The sequence below is a fragment of the Pteropus medius genome, unplaced genomic scaffold (assembly GCF_902729225.1).
Source record: "Pteropus medius unplaced genomic scaffold, Ma_sr-lr_union100, whole genome shotgun sequence".
Taxonomy (NCBI): domain Eukaryota; kingdom Metazoa; phylum Chordata; class Mammalia; order Chiroptera; family Pteropodidae; genus Pteropus; species Pteropus medius.
Genome location: NW_024354500.1, coordinates 22,817,259 through 22,840,945, shown reverse-complemented (window position 1 = coordinate 22,840,945; position 23,687 = coordinate 22,817,259). Strand labels below are relative to the sequence as shown.

General features: G+C 31.8%; 1 long non-coding RNA gene and 3 pseudogenes across 3 annotated transcripts in view; 1 reads left to right on the top strand and 3 right to left on the bottom strand.

Annotated features, from left to right (window-relative positions):
• LOC120594917 (T-complex protein 1 subunit eta-like) overlaps positions 1-16,041 on the bottom strand; it is a 92,901-nt pseudogene extending 76,860 nt beyond the window's left edge.
• Positions 1-16,070, bottom strand: part of LOC120594918 (uncharacterized) — a 153,320-nt gene extending 137,250 nt beyond the window's left edge. Inside the window, exons 1-2 of one of the 3 annotated variants that reach the window (XR_005650733.1) lie at positions 16,048-16,070; positions 1,436-1,613 (exon numbers count right to left, since the gene is read on the bottom strand). This is a non-coding gene — a long non-coding RNA (uncharacterized LOC120594918). Of the gene's footprint in view, positions 1-1,435; positions 1,614-3,100; positions 3,131-16,047 lie in introns of those variants that run through there. The other 2 variants (XR_005650731.1, XR_005650732.1) reach the window with 2 other exon arrangements.
• On the bottom strand, positions 11,220-11,339 carry LOC120595198 (uncharacterized; annotated as a pseudogene).
• Positions 12,259-12,378, top strand: LOC120595216 (uncharacterized; annotated as a pseudogene).
• Positions 16,071-23,687: the final 7,617 nt, after the last annotated feature.

Here is a 23,687-nt window from a genome sequence, read left to right as displayed (position 1 = left end):
TTCTATTATCAATATTTTATTTATTGATTCGTTTTCTGAAAATGGTTCCCTGTAACCAGAGTTTCCTAAGATGTAGATTTAGCCATATCATTTACTCATTCATCCAAATGTCCAAAAAAATTAGTTGTTATACATAACTGCATTTTTTCAAAGGGTACGTGATGGCATGTGTTAAATATAGGAGTACTATCTTGATGATTACAAAGTTGATGATTTTTTTACTCATTTTCAAAATGCATCATTAATGCCCTCATGTACTGAAAAGTTGATAATAATATCTGAAAAGTTTGCATGTCCATGAAACTATTCTAAACCTGTGGTATCACACTAGTCTGATGTTATTCCACCTTCTCCAAAAATCTAACAATATGTCCCCGAGGACATATCCTGAGCTAAATCCTGAGAAGGCAATGTTTTTCAGCCAAGCAGTTAAGGCAGCCAGATTGTTCTCTGATTTTCTGAATTTCATTTCAAACGATCTCAGGTGTCATTTATAGAAATTACTTTCTCAATTTCAAGGAAAAAATGTTAAGTTTTTATCAGTATAGGAAATTGTACCTGGAGTGTCCACCAAATATAACCAATCTTTGACATAGAGCCCCTGATTTATTTTCCCCCAATTGATGAGACTACTCTAATTAGACACATGAACTCACCCAACACTGTCAGCCTATGTAATACATGAGTATAGTCAGAAGAGACATCAAGCCAAGGCCCTGACAGGGTGGTAACTATACTCTTTCAGCTTTCTGGGATCATACCAAATCTTTGTTATAAATGATACAATAGTGTGGGTTTGAGCCCCGATTACTACATAGAGAATGTAAGTGATGTCAGCAGCATGACTAATAGTGAAAAGTAATTGAATTTCACTTTCTGATTTCATTGTAAAATAATATAAAATATCATATAGTAGTGTAAAAAACACTCTTACTAATATGTTGTTCTTTATCATAGCAAGTGTTTTAACAATTAACAATAGGTGTACTGCAGAGTTTGATGTCAAATTTGAGTTGGGTACCAGTTACTAATTAGCTATGTGACCTTGGGAAACATATTATTTTCTCTTCTCATTTTCTTAGTTTAACTATGTCAGAGTGATGGAAGGATGACATGGCCTAATGCTTGTAAAGTGCTCTAACACAATGCCTGGCATTTCTGAGGCTCTCAGCTAATCTTAGCTAGTATCATCATTATATACATTAGATCTTCTTCATAATTGACTTTTGAAGCCTTCTATCTTCTGGCCTATAATTCTCCATTCCTGGTATATACTGCTTCAAATTTCTGAGACTTTTAGGGCAGAAGGATTTTGTTATTATTAAATTTGTCACAAGAGTGATACAATAAATATAATTAAATTCATCTCCTGCACTATACAGGAATGTATAACATATTAACAAAAATTGATTGGTCTAGAACAGTGTAAGCATACTTTTTCTGTAAAAGTCCTGATAGTAAAAACATTCAGGTTTTGTGCCACACAGTCTCTGTTGCAACTATAGAAACCTGATATTGCAATTCAAGTGTAGCCATAGACTGTATACATGAATGAGAATGATCGCATTGGGCTTACAGGCAGTAGTTTGCAAATCCCTGGCTGAGAAAATAACCTGAGGAATGAAAGAAAAATTGTTAAAATTGAGTAATGATCCAAATATTTTATAAGTAAGATAATTGCAACAATAGTCACCTTAACAGAATAAGGTAAAATAGCAGATCTTCATTTTTCAAAAAAAAGCTTTATTACCAATCAGATTTTTGAGGAAAACAAAAATACATCCTAGGTATTTCAACCAAGAAAAGACTCATACAGGAAATTAGACAGTTTGAAAGGGCTTGGGAAGTGAAAATCAGGGTAAAGGGCCACTGACTTTCTAGCAACCCAGGAACAAGAGACTCATAGAAGATAACCTTCAGTGATCTCAGCTGGCTTAGACTTCTAAGAAACAGATGTACAGGAGGATATCAGGGAGCCAAGACAAGAACCTCTTGTCTGCCTTCTGCTGAAATTCACATACCTAGCAGTGATACAGCAGTTGTTTAATTCTTTTCTACTGCTGCCTTTCACATCTTAAAAAAAGGACTTTCCATTAGTAGAATCTAAGCCAGATATCTGCTGCTAAAAGAGTCTGGGAAATTTAATTTCTATGATTCTTATTCCTGAGACACAGATCTTAGAAAATAAAAATGTTGTGGAGTAGAAATAGGTAATAGCAAGCTCAATGTAACCATAGGTAAAGTGAAGACAATGGATTTTAAAGGTAATATTTGCTTTGGAACTGATAAGATAATGTCTTGAGAATTTGAAACCAGACTGTATAAATATTAAAAGTTATTCCAAGTTAGGTAATAGCAAGATGAAATTGTAGTTGAGGATAATACACTTATTTTTACTGAAAGCTAAGAGTATATTTGTCATCACCAGGTAGAACCAATTTTATTTTATACTTGAAATGTTCATTTTTATGAGGAAGATGAACAAACCTCTTTAAAAGAATTACTCCATGTAATAGCCAATAAGAGATTTTTCAAATTAAAAAAAAAAACTACAACAACTAAAATGTAGCTTAAGAGATCAATGTATTAAAGAGTGTTTGGGGAGAAGAAGAATGTAGGATTAGTAATCTATTTGGAGATGATCCCAGGAAGCTAAAGTGAGTCAGAGAGGAAGATGAATATGCAATATAAGAGTGCATTTTCAGTTTCACTGCTGTGGGCAACAGGGCCAGACTGTCAAACAGCCTGATGTGTACAGCGTGTTTTGCAAAACTGTCTGCTTGAAAGACTAATTAATCAATAGGCTCTCATCTCCCACTGGTTGAGGGCACTCCCAAGAGCATTAACTCCAGAATCCCCAGAGTAAAGTGCATTTGGGCCAAATAACCATGGCACTGGGGAAGGGGCAGAGGCAGAAAGATACTGTGTCTGAGATGTCATGCTGTAAATATGAGATAAGCTTGACTTGCACAGAACTGTCCACCATTGTTACTATTGAAATCAGAGGTGAACCAAGGAGATCTGGTTCATAAACAGAGGAGGATGCTACTACTACTTCTTACACTTCTCTAATTCATTCATGGGGAAATACTTCCTATACCTTCTTGAGGTAGCATTGTAGAGGCCTCCTTCAAGGTAGCATTGTAGAGGCCTCCTTCAAGGGTCTCTCCTTCAATCATCAATTTCTAGATCTGAAACTGGTTCATGGCTGAAGAAACACAATTATACACTAAAGTATTTGACAGTTAATTTTGTCAATTAATAGATTACAAGTAATATTTCAGTGTAGTTTAAATTTTATTTTTCCTACTGTGTGTAGAATTCAGAAAATTTTCATACGTTTAAAAACATAGCTAATTTTATAACATGTTTCTGTGAATTGTTTATTTGTGGGTTTTACCCATTTTTTTGTCTATCAGGCTTTTGGATTATTTTTGTCACCAAATTATATAAATTCTTTCTAAATTAGAGAGAGTACCACTTTGTAATCTATATAGCAAATATATTCTCTTAGTTTGTCATGTTTCTTTTGACTTTGTTGTTACAATACAAATACTTAAAATAAGAGTATTAAATTTATCAGCCTCTTTATTGTATTTGAATTTTGAGACATAGTTTTAAAAGCTTTCCCAATATATTTAATAGTATTTATGCACTTGATCTCTCTCAAACTAAGAGTAGTAAAATCTATTTTTAATGTATTCTATCACTTCCTCACTGTGTTTCCAGTAGTGTCTGTTTATAGGGAGAATTCTTTTTTTATTTGATCCATAGATCTTCAATATCATTATATATTCACTGTAAAGTATGGCCTTTCACCTGATAAAATCTTTCTCTTTCATTTATTTTGGCCTCAATTCTGTCTTGTTTGATAATAAAATTACAATCTATGTTTGTTTTATTATTTCCATTTGCCTGGATACTTTTGCCTACAGACCAACATCTCTGGCCTGGATTCCTTTAATAGTGTCCTAAGTGGTCTTTCATGTGCCACCATTTGCCCCTACAGATTTTTTTCTCAACATAGTAGCTAGAGCAAGTTTGTACAAAGTTGTCATAGTGTCATTCCTCTGTTCAAAGGTGTGCAATGGTTCCTCACATCACTAGGAATAAAACTCAACTTCCTGAAAATGGCCTGCAATGTCATAAATGCTCTCAATCCCACTCTCTGGCATCTTCTTTCACCCTTTGCTTTCCCTACTCCATCCACACCAGCCTGATTCTGTTCTTTGGAATTCCCAGCCACACTCTCACATCAAAGTCTTTACACTGGCTATTCGTTCCAGATGGGACATCTCTCAAATATCTAAATGGCCAACTTCCTTGATATCTTTAGGTTTTTTCTCAAATATGAAACTAAAAGCCTTCCCTGGTCAATTTATTTAAAACTGAAACACAATCTCAATCCTTCCTACTGTGCTCTACATTTACTATGTTTGTTGTTACAGTGACTTCCCCCACCAGAATGTAATTTATTCACTAATGTATCCTAAGAATTTAACATGATGCCAGCATGTAGTAGAGCCTTATTAAATATGTGTTGAATGAAGGTTTTTCCTTTCTCTATCCAATCTCGCAATGTGAGGATACATTTTCTTCAGTGTATGAATTGAATCTCAGAGTGATCTTTTAAAGTATAATTGAATCACATTATTTCCTTCAGTTAAAACCTTTTAGTGACTTGCCATTACCTTCAAATGAAACTTAAAATCCCCTCATCAGAAGAGCAAGCTCTTCATGCTGTATCCCCAAACTCTCTAATTCAATTCCCATCTCACATCCTGAATTCTAGTCATGATAAATTGCTTATATTTTCCCAAATATACTATGTTTGCTCACAACTCTGTGTCCCTGCCCTCAGGTAAGGTGGCCATATAATTTATCGTCCAAACCAGGACACTGCTGAGAGTTAAAGTGGTTTTTATTAATAATTCTAAAATGGGACCATCCCAGACTAACAGGAATGAATGATTGGTCATTTTATCTTTAGGCTTTCTGCCTGAAATGTCCTTCTTAATTTCTTTGCCTGATTCTGTCAGAACATCTCTCATGTTTCAGTCCCTGTATCACATCCTCAAGTAAGCCTTTTTATATCCTTGTCCTAGACCTGATATCCTTCCTCCATAACTGATAATGCCAATCATGCTCTTATCCTAATCACCATTCTTAGCTGGGTGCCCATAAGACTGGGAGGGTGCGCCCGAAATGCAAGAACCATTCTATTTATGCCTCTGTCCCTGGCACTAGATATGTTGCATGTCAAATAATAGATAACAATGACATAATATAGCAAGATGGTAAGCTCAGGAGTTGTACTTTTGAGTTGGGAAGGCAGACTAATGGGTTTAAATCATGCTTTATCAAATACTAGCTGTGTGATATTGGACAAGTAAAGTTTGTTTGTAAAGTAGTTGTGGAGATCAAATGAGTTCATATTGAAATGAGTAGCAAAAATAAAGAACTCAGAGACCCTGAAATATTTTAGTGGCAATTCAATAAGTAAATTTATTGAATGAATAACTAATTTAAAAAAATAAATACTAATTATACTAATATTATAACTAATACTCTCACCAGACTCTAAGGTATAAAAATACTCATACACCTATTATTTACTTAATCCCTCCCTCCAAGAAACTCATTAAGAAGAAATAGCATACATGTTTTGGTATTCTCAACTTACAGCAAGGAAAACTTATTCAAAGAGTTGAATGGTTTGCACAGAAATTGGGAGCTACTATGTGAATTAGTTGGAACACACTCAAGTATCTCCATACTTGACCAATGTGCTCTCTTTCTGCTTAAAATGTTTCTCCTCTCTGCTACCAATCTCCACAGTGCTTCAGAATGAGATTACAACTCAACTGTGAAGTCTTAGGCTATTCCTGTCTCCTTTCTAACCAGGTCAGGTGACCCTCCCAAGGGCAACATGGTGCCCAGCTTGTCAGCCATACTCTATCATATTCTATTGGTCTACCTGTACATAAATTGTCTCCTGTCAGGACGGTAATGTTCTCCAGGCCAAGAATTGTGTTTTAATGGGACATGCCTCTAGGAACTAAAATAGGAGCTCACTTCTATGCTCAATATATAGCAGGTGCCCAAAAATATTTGTCAATACTAAACACAACTCTAAATCTAGTGGCCTTTCCAATATTCTGTGTCTGCAGAAAATCATCCTTAGAAATTTTTGCCACAAAATGGAGAAAAATTTTCCTGTTGAAACAAACAGAAAACTGGATTTTTATAAAGAAGCATTAATTTAAAATATAATACTGGTATTTATTAAGTGTTTGCTCTGTATCAAGTACTGTGCTAAGAACATTACATAGTTTATTTTATTTTATTTTATTTTTTGACTTATAGTAACACCATGGGCTAAATACTGTTATAATTCCCATTTTCCATAGGAAGAAAATATATTTAGATAATTATTCATATTTTAAAAATGCAATCTATATTTAAATTTATTTAATGTCAGGAAAATAACTAGATGATACAAACAGGTGAGAATTAGAGTGAAATATATAATTGTGCTATTCCTATTTTCTTATTTGTAAAAGAAATGGATTTAGTTTCTACATAGCACATTACAAGAGAAATCTCTCCTCAAATTATAATATATAGATGGTTTATTCATACAGGTGTGCTCTTCAAAATGATCTTTTATTATTTACTTCCCTAACAGATAGTATTAAATACACTTGATTTTCTTTTTCAAAGGCACTGCTTTAATCCTTGTATGATTCTTAGTCTATTCTTAAAAATAGTTTTTATTCTACTAAAACTTTTAAATACCAAATTGTTTTTCTCTACTTTTACAATATAAAATATCTGAGTTACTAAAAATAGAGACATTCTTTTTTATATATTGAGTATTTATTTGCACAAACATTTCAGAATGGTTCATTTAATACTCTTACTATGCACAATTCTATATCTATTTATAAGTTTATATGAAATGTGTACATTTTTCAAAATACCATTAAAATTTTTGCCCCAAGTTCGTGTGGAATACTAGAATCTGCTTAGATCATCACACGTGGACAGTTGCCAGTGATACAGAAGGCTGTGGTAATAACCTTTGCTGAGTGTCATGACTATTACTAGAAATGAATTAAATTTTCTTGCATTCCAGTGAGTTAAAAATACTTCTAAAATTTAGTTTGGATTTTACATTCGACTGTCTTTTCTTATATAGATTCAATTTACTTAGGGAGTCTTCCTAGGGCAGCAAGTTAATCCCATAATTTCTTCTTTGGGTTTTCAGGGGCTCTCTCCAGCCTTTATTTTATTCCTGCATCAATATTATAAATAATTGCAGGGCTTCTGGAAAAGGAGAATATTAAACTCTAGCTAGTATCACTATGACCTCTGTCTCTAGCTTTGGTCTTGTAGTTCTTGATTCCCAGCAGTTTGATCTTCAATATTTAGAAAACATTATTTAATTTGCAAAATCCAAAACATTTTCACAGTTTTATGAATCCTTCAGAAGTTTAGGACTAATGCTGTTGCTGCTGCAAGAATTGCTGACAATGAGAAAATGAGAAAAACAAATAAGAAACAAACTCCTTGCTCCAAAACATGAGGGAAGTGAAGATAGGAAATTATTTTTCAGATGGCTCTTGATTCTTATGTACTGTAGTTTAGGTATAAATTTATTAGGAAATTAATAAAGTTGTTTAGAAATGACATATCTTGGAACTTATGAGTATCAATTAACTAACATGCTAAATAAATTTCACAAAAGCATGAATACAAATTATGTAAAAATTAATAAATAAAAAGGTGTTGTTTTTATCCTCCGAGGACATATGCCTGCCCTTATTTTAAAAAAGACTTAAACCTGTGAAGTTGTGCTTGCGCATATAATTATTTTGATTTGTTTCTCTAAAAGTCCATCTGTGGTCATTTTTAAGTAACTAGGTAGTTATGGTGATTATTATTTCTTACTTGGGAAAGGATTTATTTAAATGTCTCATCTTCCAATCTCCTTTCCACATTTCAGGGAATACTTATACAAGTATATTCAAATGTATAAAAATGACAAATCCCTGCAAAATAAGTTATTGTATTCCTATTTGACAGTAATAATGTTTAGGTAATACTGAAACTGACTTTCTCACTGTGTCTGCATGTGCTACCACTTTAACTGCTTTATTTTTACTCATCTATCAAAGCAAACAATTTTTCAGTTCTATTACATGGCTTTTAAAATGTCTATTAAAATTGACCAGTGGAATTACTGAAATGTTCAATTGTTGAGAAACCTTTGCAAAACAACTGTGGTATTTTATGAAGTATGATATCAAAGTATTTTATGAAGTGTGATATCAAATTTAAAAAGTAATTTAGTGGATTAAACTGAGTTTAATGCTGTCTCTTATAATATGACATAACATAATATAACATAACATAACATAACATAACATAACATGATATAATATGAAAGATGGATTTATCTAGCCAGAAAATGGCAACCATAGGGAAAAAATAATGAGTTTTTTCTTATGAGATGTAGCCTGCACTAAAGTGGAACCTTTTAATATTTCATTTACTCCTCAAATATTCATTAATAATTATATTCATATTATTTTCATAATACAATATTTATTAATAAACCAGTTTCTTTAATAATATAGTTTCTTTAATAAAAGCAGACTAAGCAAATGATCAATTTGCAATCCAGATAAAAGCTGAGATGCTATGGCTGCGAGAGAGATTGTTAGGAGACCTAAATTATAAAAGTTTTCCTCATTCCAGACAAAACCAAACAAATTCCAAAAAATCAGAATTTTAAAATCATCATGTGTCAATATTATTGATCAGTGACATCACTGACATTTTAATATATAAAAGTTAAATTTTTTAAAGTCCAAATATGATATCATGTAGACTCCCTTGGACTTGACATAATATTTTGTACACCCTCTTAACATATATTTAAACAGTGGATAGTTTAAAAATATTTTATAAACATCACTAATTTATCCATCCACCAGAAATTAATTATCTCTTTAATTAAAATAAAAACTTTTTAAATGGAAACCCGAATAAATTTAGATTATCAAGTACAAACTGTACACAAACTTTTTATAGAAACAATGTAAAAAATTCACTTTTCTATTGCTTATAAATAAGAATAATGCAGAAAAAATATTTCACATTAGGAAAATATCATTTTGAAACACAATATTGAAGTCACCTGGAGTTAATTTTAAAATATTACAAGTTGATAACTGAGTGGCATATCTGAAAAAAATATTTTAAAGTATGATGTTTCCTCAACTACACCTAAGTGGATCAACTCCATAAATATGAGATGTTTATTTTTGATGTCTCCTTTAATGATGAGGAATTTCCACCAACAGGTATATATTCAAAAGATACCATTGCACTAGTGTACTTACCAGAAGCCCTTTAAAATATATACTCACAGAGTTTAAAAATAACTGTTACTTATAAAAAATTCAAAAATGTGCAAGAGACAATCTATAAACAGAAAAATGGGAAAATCATTGTCATATATTCACACAAGGAAATTTTGACACTAGTGAAATTCACACTAGTGAATATGAACAATAGCTTTATGTCTCATCATACAAGAAACACAAAGTGTGGTACAAAGTGGAAAATCAAATTGATACCACGTATACAGAGCTCAAAAATAGAAAAAACAAACTTAGTTATAATTTGTTTATTTTACACTTGTATGTACAAATACTTTAAAAATAAAAAAGGATGAACAAAATACAGAATTGTGTTTATCCTTATTGGAGGAGAGAGAGGAAGGGTCCACAGGCATTAACATTCTATCTGAAGCTAGACATTAATGACATACATGTTTACTTAATATTTTTAACACCATACATTTTATATATTCTTTGAATTTGTACAACATTTCACAATAAAAACAAATGCTTCTTAAAAGTACAGGCATTCAGGAAGCCCAGGCCAATATTTGCAATATTTATGTGCTTTGAGAAATAAAATAAGTGCAGAGGGCCAGGCTGAGTGAACAATTAGCCACTATGGTGACTGTGTTTGAAAATTCCCAGTCCTGACCATCTTTAATATGGCCCAATGAACTTTATAGAATGCCGATTACAAGCTTTATTCCAGCCTAGTGCACTCAGGTACAAGCCTCACAGCCTGATTTCTCAAAATTCTTCAAATAATGCATGAGATCAGTCAGACTTGTAAATCACTTCTTTTTGTTACCAAGGCATTGCTTTTACATCTTAAGTTTTATTTGTGGGAATTTAAAACGTGGTATGAAATACTACAAAGGCTGATAGGGTTGACTTTACAGTAGTGACATACAGAAACAAAGAACCAAAAGACAATATGAATATCTCCAGGAGTGCTATGGTAAATGAGTGAGAATAAGATTTTTCTTTAATTGGAAACAGATAACAAGTTGATTATTCAACTAAATATTAACACTAGCTGAGACCATGGGAATCACTTAACCTCCCTGAACCTATCCTTTTTCTTGTTTAAATGAAGATATTTTATTCTATTATTTTTATTATTCTAAGATAAAAACCATATGGTTAAGCAACAGAAAGCACATCTAAAGTTCATAGGTTTCTGTTCATTTAAATTCTCTTTGTGAGATTTATGTATCTAATTATGACTTTCTTTCAGAATACTTAATTTGGTTTTTGAAACCAAGTCTGTTCAGAATTTTTTTCTTTTTGTTTTTGTTTTTTTAAAAGGGCAAATCATGACAGTGGGTTATATATAATTGTAAATAACCATACTAGACTAAGCAACATCATACCACAATTTAACCAAACACCATATAATTTTTACTGCAATGGCTTTTTCTAAAAGTTTTAAGATATTCAACTCATTTCTATGACATATATTTAGGGAAGGCAAACTACACCCAAAGTGTGAGGTAGCTAGTCGGACATGAGTGAAATGGGGAACAAAAGAATAGGGGTCCAGCCTAGAGACCACCCAAAGAACACTCCAATGTAGTAGAAATCTGGGTAAGTGCACACGAAGTAGGCAGAGTTATATAGCAGCCAAGTGTCAATCAAAATGACCTCACATGCCAATCACCTAACCACCCATCAAGGCCTTAATGTAAGAAAGACCTCTTCTTCTTCTGGTCTTTGTTGTCTCTGTGGTCTTTGGCTGGTTGTTGTGACAGTGCTGGTTTACAGCTTCTCACTGAAATCATGTGCCTCCTTGGAGCGTGCTTTGTCTTTCTAAAAACACCTGGTCTTCTTAGGTGGTCTTCCATCCAAGTACTAACCAGGCCCAACCCTGCTTAGCTTCCGAGATCAGATGGGGTTGGGCTTGTTCAGGGTAACATGGTCATAGACTAAGATATACTTTTAATAAATTTTTCTAAATCTCCCTGACTTGTGATTCTTCACTGCATTAATGAGGAAGAACTGAGGGTAAATGCTAACTACACTTCTGGGCCGTTATCCCCTACGCCCACGTGCTGTTGTGACGCCGAAGTTCAAATCAGCCCAACGGTAACACAAGGATCAAATTCAGTCTGCTGTTCATTTTTGCATATCAAATCTTATTGAAACATACCCATGCCCATTCATTTGCGTAATGTGTATGGCTGCTCTACAGTGGCAGAGCTGAGTAGTTAAAAGAATATATCCAACATGCAAAGCCTAAACTATTTACTATGTGGCCCTTTAGAGGGAAAAAAATTGGCTGACCCTGGAATTATATTGTCCTTGTGAACTGATTTTTCAAAAATTAGGATTCTTGCTTAAATTTTATTACAGTTTATGGAGCAATAAAGTAAATAAAAACCAAATACTTAAAAATGAGTTTTCAAAATATAAATTTATAATATAATGTGTGACTGCTTATCATGTGAACTTCATGGGACTTTCTTAAAAATTAAAATGTAATTTCACACATTGAAATACCTAACTGACAAAAAATGTGGTTATTTAATTTTTTAAAAATGTTTTACTTTTTTAAAAAAATTTCTCATCTTAATTAACAGATGTTGGTTGATAATTTCAAACCCAGAGAAATTAAGATACAAAATTTTAATAAAATGAATTATTAAATGATTTTTATTAGCAGTAGAGACATAAAAAAATTATACTTTTCCCTTTACAGTAGCTTTCTGTAAATTTTTGAACTTTTTATTAAAGTATAGCATGAACATAGAAAAATGCATAAATCAATAAATGTACTGTTGAATGAAGTTTCACAAACTGAACACACCAATGTAACCAACATTCAGATTAAAAAAATAGAACACAAGTCTACAGCCATGCTACCCTGAACAAGCCCAATCTCGTCTGATCTCAGAAGCTAAGCAGGGTTGGGCCTGGTTAGTACCTGGATGGGAGACCACCAAAGAAGACCAGGTGTTTGTAAGCATAAAAAATAAAAAAAAATAAGGGATTGTAAACTGACAATGTCCTGGCAATCTGTGAGGTCAACCAAAGGTTGCCTCACCTAAAAAATAAAAAAATAAATAAATAAAAATAAGACATTTTAAAAATAAATAAATAAATAAATAAATAAATAAATAACAGAAAACAAAACATTATCTTCACCTCAGAATCTTCTCTGTGTTTATTTCCAGTCACAAACCGATTTATATAACATAGAATCACTGTTCAGACTTCTAAGAGTTTACAAAAAGATAATATAAATTAAATTTTTATTAATTTTATTATATTTTATAAGTTATACTAAATATTCTTCTAAAATATCTGGGGCTTTGAGATAAATAGATTATTTCAAATTTTTCCTATGCCATCATGCAAAATTTAGAAGAAACTAAAGATTTTAGAAGACTAGATAATCATAAATTATTTTAATAACAAATTTAATATGTGCCTAGATCATAGGCCATTGGAAGTGATGACGGAAGAGTTAAATCATAATAACAAAAAAAACCACTTTGGCTCAGTTAAACAAAAATGCTGCTATTTATTTATAATCACAAGTTTCTTTTACATTGGCTTTGTGCTCATCACTCATCCCATGCAGTACTGTTATTAGTGCCTGCAGAATAGTGAATAAACATCTAAATGTTTGTGTTATGACCCTCATCCAGCTTGAAAATTGCCCTTTCTTCTCCTGTAAACTTAGCTCCACAGTACTACCTATACATATGTTGACATACATCTGATTAAATATATAATCATTGTAGTGTCACTGATTGCATGGTTTCATGCTGTTTGTAAATGTTCACCACAATCATCAGTCTAACACATAATCAGTGCTTTTATTGTTCATATGCAACAATCTTTTTTTTTTACCTACGTTGGTCAGAAATAATAACTAAGTTTGCTTGCTTTTTTCTGTTTACTTTTACTCTTAAAAGTCAATCTTCTACTTTTTAACTTATCCTTTTCTGTGGCTGAATCAAGTGATATGATCGTAAGTGTATAAATTCTGAAATACTCTACACTGAATGTAATAAACATAGAAAAATCATCTAAAATGCTTGGAAATGATAAGCACTCAATAAGCTACTTGTTTCATGGGTCCAGAGGTAATTTTATAACTAGTTAAAAGTAAAGACTTAACTGACAATTTCCAGAATTATCTCAAATTAAGTCATGTATTTTTGGCTGGATTAATTTAGCACCATTAAAAAACAAATAAGCAAGTAAACTTTTAATAAGAGTTAAGTAGAATAATCTCTTAGGTTTGTGTATGTAAAGAAAAACAAAAATAAGAAAACAATTAGCCCAATTATTCAGGAAAAAATAGAACATGTTAGGTCTGAATAGTTATGTCAATATTTCCTAGACTATATTGTAAGGAATATATGATTTAATGTATAAATATTTCAATATATGCTTACATCTTGCTATGCTATAAACCTAACCTTACACATAGGCTCAGATATCACACCAGAGTCTAGACTCCCTTTGGCAAAGATATAACACTGCATTTTGAACTTCCATGTATATTAAAATAAGTGGCAGAGTAAACTGATCTTTGTCTTAGAGAAAAGACTCAATAAAATTCTGATAATCCTAAATTTACCTAGTCCAATGATTTTCATTCAGAGAAATAAGTCCCCTTGTGTTTGGAAAGATATCATTAATTCTAGCTCGCAATCTGTTTAATTGAAAGTTAAAAAAAAAAAAAAGTTATGTAATAGGCAAAATAATCTTCCATAAAACTATCTTATCTGATTCAAATAATAAAGTAGATGAAATATTAAGAATCGAATGGGAAGAATTTTACAGAAGAATATTTTACCATTTCTGGATTGAGGATTGGGAAGTGAATTATATTTTTATAGTTATTAAAAGAAACTATAAATTTTAAAATGTCGAGGAATACCGAAACCCCTCACCATGTAATTTCTGGATAATTTGTAAATTTATTGATGTCAATTAATAGCATCTATTCACAGATTAGACATTTTAAAAATCAATATCTTCTGTTATTATTTTTTAGTGACCATAATCAAATAATTAAGTACAAAATGATGATAAAAGATTAGAACAAAAATAGATAAGAAATAAATTTTTAAGGCATATATGATTTAAAGCATATTTAAACTTAACTATTTAAATTAATAATGTGTTCATTCTCCCAAATTTGGGGTCACATGATCTCCCAGTTTCAAGGACATTTAGTGTCCCTGAAATGACATTTAGTGAGACAGAGGAACAAACTATTGTGGAGGCAACAGTTCACAGCACCAGTTGAGTTTTTGTCCTGAGTTGATGTCACTCTTTCTACCTTCCATTCTACTCAGAGCCCCATGCATTTCTGCACATAGAAAGATTTGAACTGTCCCAGGGTCATTTTGAATGAAAAAATAAAATAAGACCCAGGGTGAATTTCCACCTATGTAATAGGCTGATGTTATTACTGATGAGAATGTTTTGAAACAATCTAACTCTTATTTTGCATATGTGAGCTTAAATGTTAATTTCTGTGGGTTTCTTCACGTTTGGGAATTGAAAATATCAAAGCTTTCAAATTGAGAGGTTCATGACCAAGAAAACAATATCTAGTATTGGTTTAAATAAGATAAGACTTGAAATAAGTAATAGATATTGCAAACATATTTATAAACTCAAACTCTTCAAAAGTTGAACAAAAAAAATATAGGATTAGAGACAAGAAAGGGGTCAAAATAAAGGTATTATCTTATACGAACTAAGGACAAATAAGGAAGCTGGCTCTTTACTACTCAGTCAGATTCTCAGAAGATATTGCTGTCATTTGAGACAAAAGAGGTATTCATATTATATATACTTTTTGAGAATTTTCAGCAAAATTTTGCATTGGAGGTTATTATCTAGTTTGCAGAGACAGGAAATAAATTGAAAGTTTAGAATATTAGGCTGACTGACATAAAGAGGTTATCATAAACACATGCTGAAAAGCAGTGATGTCTCAACCTAGAAACTTTATTAGGAAAAAAGTAACCACAGAAATTGTCCTCAGATAACTCTCTATTTCTTAGTTTGAATATCTGAGGTAGTACCTTGACTGCATTTGTGTATGGGCACATACTTGTGCACAAATGCTAACTGATTACATTCGTGACGTTAATGCAATTTTATATTGTAGAAAACAATGCCTGCCTAAACAAGATCTTTCACACATTTCATCTTACATTTATTCTGCATTTTTTCCTTTAACATCTCAGGCCACCTTCCAACCCTCCATGCACTGAGTACTATATATTTCTCAATATAGCTCTTCTTCTGGAGCTGAACAACCTAGTAAAATATTTTAAAGTGACTAGTAGGAGATTAAATTTACCCATGAAATGGTAATCTTCAATAGATTTAGCTCGAATCAAGTTTAGCTTTTAAAATTTACCTTAGGACATGTCTGCTTATGTGAGACTCATCTACAGCCTGCTGCATACGTATGTGGCTTCATTCGATGTCAGTGCACAGGGAGAGAGGCTCTGGATCTGCTGGGCCAATCTAAGAGAATGGCATAATTTCCAGGAAAAGGTTCCTGACTTATCAAAATTCCTCTATCCAGCCGTTCTCTCTTCTACCCCTTAATTCGCTGCAAGTAATATGTAACCAATTTGAAATAAGCAGTACTTACAAACATCTGAAGTTGCATCAAGCTCTCAGGATACTAACTGTAATATAAATCAGCAAATTGTTTTCTTCTGAGAAAGAAAAAGTTTAATCTACTAATGGGTGGATCTCATTGGCTAAATGCCAATAAAAATTTCAACTTCTGGTTTTATGCATTGCCGCCTACAACCAAGGCTAATATAAAAGTTTCTATGGGTGAAAGTACCTGGGAATAAGTAAAAAAATAAATAAAAATTAATTTTGAGGATAGAAAAAATGATTAAGTAAGCATCACATTAATTCATTTAGATAATTTTTCTAGTTTAGAAATAATTTCTCATGTTGGGGCATATACTATTTGAGGCTCCATATTTAAACTTTTTAATTAATAAAATTTATTTTTAGAGCAGTTTTAGATTTACAGAAAATTTGAGCAGTGAGTACTGAAATTTCTCTTATAATCCCTGATCCTCTCTCACAGTTTGTCTTATTGTTAACATTTTGTAGTACTGTGGTATATTTGTTTCAACTGGTGAGCCAGTATCAATACAATATTAGTGACTAAAGACCAAAGTTTACACTAACATTTCATCTTTATGTTGTGCATTCTATTGGTTATAGCAAAAGTGTAGTGATATGTATTCATCATTACAGTATCATACTTAGTTGCACCATTCTAAAAATACCCTGTGCTCAATCTAGTCATCCTCCTTATTTTTCCCCCAAACCCTGGAAACACTGCTCTTTTTACTGTCTCAGTAGTTGTTTTCTTTTTTTTCCCTCAGCATGCAATATAATTAGACAGTTATGTAGCCTTTTCAGATTGGATTTTTTTAATTTAATTCTTTAATGCATTTAAGTTTCCTTCATGACTTTTTGTGGTTCGATAGCTCATTTATTTTTATTGTTGAATATTTCATTGTATGGATATCCCTCAACTTGTTCATTAATCAATGAAGGACATCTTGGTTGCTTCCAAGATATGGCAATTGTGAAAGAAGTCACTATAAACATTTATGTGCAAGTGTTTGTGTGGTCAGACATTTTCATCTCATTAGGATAAATACCAGAAGCACAATTGCTGGATCATATAGTAAGACTATGTTTAGTTTTGTAAGAAATTATGAAAGTGCTTTCCAAAGTGACCATCCCACTTTAAATTCCCACCAGCAATGAATGAGAGTTTGTTTCTTCACATTCTTGTCATTATTTGGTACTCTCTCTGTTGTGGATTTTAGCCATCCCAATAGGTGTGTAATGGTATCTCCTTGTTTTAATTTGCAATTCCCTAATAACATATGATGTTGAGCATCTTTTTATATGTGTGTTGACCATCTGTATATGTTCTTCGGTGAGATGTCTGGTGAAATATTTAGCCCACTTTTTAATTAGGCTATTTGTTTGGTTTTAGAAAATCTTTATATATTTTGGATACAGTCCTTTATCAGCTTTGTGTTTTGCAAATATTATCTCTCAGTTTGTGGCTTGTCTTTACATTCTCTTAACAGTGTACTTTTCAGAGCAGAAGTTGTTGGGGTTTTTTTTTAGTTAATTTTTTTTTTGGTGTTTCATGGTTTGGACTTTTGATGCTGTATCTAAAAAAGCATTGTCAAACACATGGACACCTAAGTTTTCTCCTATTTTTATCTTCTAGGAGTTTTATTTTACACTTAGGTCTATGATGTATTTTTACACTTAGGTCTTGTTTTGTTTTACACTTAGGTCTATGATGTATTTTAATTTTTGTGAAGAATATAAAGTCTGTGTCTAGATTCACTTTTTATATATAAATATTCAATTGTTCTAGCTGTATTTGTGAAAAAATTATCCTTTCTTCTTTGAATTTCCTTTGCCCTTTTGACAAAGATCAGTTGACTATATTTATGTGGGCCTATTTATGGATTTTCTGGATACTCGGTTCCATTGACTGGTAGCATATTTTTATGGTCAGTATTTTTTACTTTCTGTTTTATTGTATAACACTGTACACTGATAAGCAAAATTATTATTTTTCTTTTAAAATTATTTTAGGTTATGTATATTTTGAAGTGATTAGCCAGAAACGACTGTGTTCTGTTGTTCTTCTTTTTTTTAAGTAAAAAGGCATGATTTTCTTGGGAAAAATAGTATTTACTAAACACAGATCAACTTTACAGAAAATCTTGAGACTTATCAAATCCAAAAAGAGATGTGTGTAAATAAAGATATTTATATTCAGATACATTGACTATGTTATAAAATAATTTAAAATAATGACTTAAATTTGTGCTTAATAATAATAATAATAATTAAAAGTTATTAAACTATCATTAGGTACATGGAACTTTTTTGTTGTTCTTTAAGAATATTTTTCCTAGTCAATGGGTTTCCAACATTTAAAGTCATAGATATTCGATAATGAATAAAAATCTATATGTATATATGAAAGCATTTAAATATATCCAAATTTATATATACAATTTACAGTTTTGATAGTTCTTTTGAAATATATTCATGTATCTTAAGATCAGAAGCAATTGGACCAAGCCCTCACAAAGTGTATTCTCAGAATTTAACAAGTTATCAGTTAGGATTAAGTGATTTTCTGATTTCCGTAGTCAAATAATGTTTAAATGTCTAGTTCAAACAAGTTAAGGCTTTTCTAAGGTTGTACTCCTCAGACTCAAAAATATATTAATGTACATTGTAGCTATTTAAAAGGAGTATATAGTATATAGCACTTAAAACTCATTTTAAAATGGAATCATTTTTCCCCTTCCTTTCTTTGTGCAGAGCAACTTGTAAGACTAGTGTTGCCAGAATATTCTTTGGAAAGCATTGAGCTATTCTAATACTCGATAATGTCTCTAATGAAGCAACTGTGTAAAATTAGCAATCACCCTAATAATCTTTCTATTTCCTATAATCCTTTAGTGTTTCTAGAAGTACTTCAAGTTTTACTGTATCTTAGGGCAACAGTGGCATTCGAATTGACTATCCAAGATTCCACGTGGTGCCCTGGAGCAGGTGATCCTTGAGGATGACTAGAGATTTAGGTTTGAACACAATACCACTGAGGTAGCCTAGAGTTTGCCCAAAGCCTCAAAAAATGGACTTAGTATAATTTCATTACATTCTAATTTCTTATCTTATACAGAACCTTCTCTTGATCCCTCAAGTGGCATATATTCTAACATTCCTACTTTGTTAGTACGAAGACTCAGAGAAAAGCCCCCGGACTGAAAAATCTGCTTCTCTAAGCAGAAGGCAGGGAAAGATGGAAGAAAGAGGCTAGCCACTCCAGTTTGACAACTAAAAGAGTTTAGAGGGGAAACTAACATAGAAGTTGTGTCTTGGGTGGCTGCAAGAAGAAGATGATATTCTCTGCACCACTTGGCAGGCGCCAAAGAACTATGTAGAGTAAAGGGAAGGAAGAGTCACCAGTACTGGTACATGAATGCTATGAGGTACTCGGGAAATTACTTTCCATGCTTGACCAGATCAAGACAATGGCCCGTTCCGGGAACCAGCATGTAGCAGGAGGCAGGCATTTTGATTTATTTCAGAATGAACATCAATCATGATCAGTCTTTGAGAGGGCTCCGTAGTAAGCAATTTCTGTTCTGGCCTGGGTCTAGCTCATGGGACAAACAGCAGTCATGTCACGAAACAGTCTCTCCTCCACATACTCCGATCGGCAAGTTGTATCTCTTCTAACAATCTTTGTTTAATTGAAAGAGCATTTATTATTTTTCTATCCTCTATGAACTTCTGTCATATCACTCAAGTTGTCTGTTACAGTGTATATCTTTTTTCTTCCTATGCACAATATCAATTTAGAAATAAGATTAAGTTTTCATTTATTCAGTTCTTTTAACCTTATGTCATTCATTCAACATTAGTGTTTTCTTTCTGAGATTTTGAGCTCCTAGTTAGAAAATGCCATATCGACTTAGCTTGGCTTTTGGAGCAGTCAACATTTTAACGTACATATTTAAGCAATTTATTATAAAAATATCTTTAAAATATATAATGTTTGCCATGCCCCCCAATACTTCATGAGGTATTAAATTTATTTAGATAGCTTCCAGTTGTGGTGGCTGAAAATTATCCTAAGATAATTTTTCAAGTTCACAGGCAGACACTGAGGAGTTGCTTATTTTCAGATGCTTTTTTAATTTTATAATTTTTAAGCTGAAAATTATTTGGAAAGCTAAGAAATGGACCCAGGCTTTACCTAGGGAGAAAAATCTGTAGAAATAGTTTAAGAATATTAGGAGAAATAAAGATCCTTTTCCCCCTCCTGCCTTGTATTACATTGTCAGGAATCCATCAATTCAGCTAAATATGTTTCCCTTTTAAAATACATATGATGCCTGATAGATTTGTTTCTTGTGTATTTAATGTGTCTCTGTTGGTTAACCTCCTTATCTCATTCAAGAATTGTACATTCCTTGATATTTCTTTTGAACTTTTAATTACAAGTAAAGCAAAGTGTACATTAAATAAATTTTTGAATGAATGAATGAATCCTTGCCAGCTAGCTGAAATGAAAGTTATCTGAGAATATAAATGTAAGTAGCAAAAGGATAATTTTGACTTGGATGAGATGTAGCAATGCAACATGAAGGCACTGAAACTTCCCCCCCCTAAAAAGAAGCAAGTTTTTGCTCTGTCACAGTGGTTTGGACAATTACTGCTAAATAAATGTGTTTTAGAATATTTTATGTCAAAATAAAAATCTCAAGTTGATCATGTTATATTAATAAAGATAATTATGTAGAGAATCAAGTGTAACTGAAATTAGAGTACAAAGGAAATGAGAAAATTTGGGAGAGAAGAATTTCAAACATGTGAATTTGTTTTGTTCTAACAGCTTTGGAGAGTTCAGGAGCAGGTGCTTCCATTGGTTCTCTATCTCTTGCCTTTAGTTATCTATCAGACTTTTAAAGTGAAATACATCACTTTAAGATACATAATAAAAACCCTCATTTGAATAATAATTCAAGAATTAGAAAGAAATATATAATTGGACAGATCTTGAAAGACATATTTGAAATAGATGTTGAAATTGCTTAAGTTACACAAAATATGTCTATAAATGATAAATGTTTTCAACAATGCCTTCAGTATATAAATAAGTTTTTGGTGATTTCATTAAGGCATCTTGTAAATTATCTCAAATTGAACATATCCAAAAAAACATTTGGAAAATTAAATCCAATAATGCAAAAATAATATATGAACACAACTATAAAAGAGCAAAATGCTGTCCTGTCCATGAAGTTCATCACTCTAAAATTATTCCTTCATCGTAATATTCAAAACACTAAGCCACGGGTTATTCAGTATGTTCTGTAGAGTACTATATAAAAGGTATTCTTATGGTAGAAATAATGCTCCCCACAACAAACCAGTCTATAAATTCCAACCAAGTTAACAAACTATTAGGTGACTTGGGAAACATAAATTCATGCTGCAGTGAATGAGTTATCTCCTTTTTCACAATTTCTTCAGAAGAAGCAAGTGAAATATTTGACCATAAGTAAACAAGTTCAGGATGACTTAACTGCGTGAGATGTACCAAATTTTATGAGGAATGGAAACAGGAAAAAAGATATACTATAACAAGAAAATAAATTCCCAGTAGAGCTTTGTTAGGTTTTACAATTTACCAAAAGTTATTTTAATATATTAGATGTTTACTGAACCAAGAGCTCTCATTTTGTAATGATTTTTAAATCATTAAAATAAGTTCATTTTTCCTAAGTTCAAGTGTACCTAGATATTTCATATAAGCTCCTTTCTCCTTGTAATATAGATTAAATTTTTTCCAGTTTGGCCATTGGTGCTAAACTTAATTAGATGATAAGGATAAATAAATGAATTCTAGAAGCAGCTGAGAGGACGTGGAAAATATATCCTTCTGCCAGTGCATAATTATTTCACAAATAGTCACTACAATTCAGCATTTTTTTTTAAATTTGCACCATTTGAATAGATATTTTGTAAAGGTTTTTTTTTTTTGTTTTTTTTTTGTTTTTTGTTTTGAGCTACATACTTGTTTTATTTCCTGATTTGGCAAAGATACTATTTAAGAATATAAATAGAAAACTCTGACATATAATTTTATGAATTACTAATGTAAGGATATATGTATTCTTGCAAAGCCTTAAAACATGAGATTCTGAAAAACAATATCAATCAAAAACTTTAACAATAGAAATCATTAATAAAAATGATATAATTTTATATTTTAACCCCTTCTTTGTGAAATTAAGCTAAAAAAAGTAAAAATAAAGCAATCAAAATGTTTTTCCTGTTCTTGTTTTTATCTTCTGGCACACCATCTGTTCTTTTTAATGTTCTAGCTTACCCAAAATGAAGTCAGTTTGTCTGTGTCCCATACTCCACATCTATCATACCAGGAATATAGAAGAAATGACAGAGAAGATTCATGTTCCGTGCATTTATAATATAGTATTTTTGGATGTATAATTGATAATGTCCAAAGGACAAAGTTTGTCCTTCTCAATATTACAAACCTGGGACAGTATCTACTAATGTTAAGGATGCTACGATGTCTCAAAACATCTAGAGAACTTCATCTTTGGCATGCCTTCTAGATCACATAAAAAAATGAGATATAGAATATAGTTTGTCCATTATACTTATGCATTTTGACAATGCCCTCAACAAGAATTACTTTTGAAAAGTTATTGCTTCTTTGCCCCAAAGAATAAGGACTTTCTGTCTAATGGCAATTCAGATACATCTTAAACAAAAGCAATGTCAATGGTATAAGTGGCTATTTCAATGGCTTAATACCTTTTCAGATATATAAATTCTAATTTTTTTAAATAAATGACCTTAAAGATCAATCTTAGAGAATATATTTTGAAATGTGAAATAAAATCAAATAGATTTTATAATATCTGATATATCTTTGGGGAATAAAAACAGAAGTCTAATAAATGTATGGCCAAATAACTTAGATCACTCTTTTGGAAGCACCCAAAATCTAGGAGGCAGCAGAGTCCAGTGGCTGGGAGAGCAGAGTGTAAGGCCAGGTGACCTATGTTCGCCTGCTGGCTCTGACACCGACTAGCTCTGTGACCTTAGGCAAGTTTTACCCAGGTTTTAGATGCCTTGGTTTTCTTATCTGTAAAATGGATATAATGATTGCACCTATTTTTGTTGTTAGGAAGATTAAATAAGTCAATAATTAAAGCATTTATATGTACCTATATAATAGCAATTCTTAGCACATAGTAAGTCATTAACAAATAAGCAACATAAAGAGACTTGAACTCATGCTCAGGAGCTGATGCTTGGAGCCGGATACATAATTTCTCCAGCAATTTGCATGCTTATTAAATGAGACGATTTGATTTGTGGTGTCTTATTACTATTAACCATTTTAAGATTCTTAAAATGTACATTCAAATAAGATTAGAAAGCAAGGAATCAGGACACACAAAATTAGGACTGGTTTTTACATGCCAGTACTTCAGAAAGAGAATAAAGCCAATTATTTAAGAAAAAAGATATGTCAATACTCCTGAATTAATACAAGTGAGCAACCCCTAAAAAAAGATAATATAAATTAGGAATTTATTTTTAAATTACCAAATGAGAACTAGAACTGGTTCATAAGAAGAAAGTTATGTGAAATAGCATGAGTAA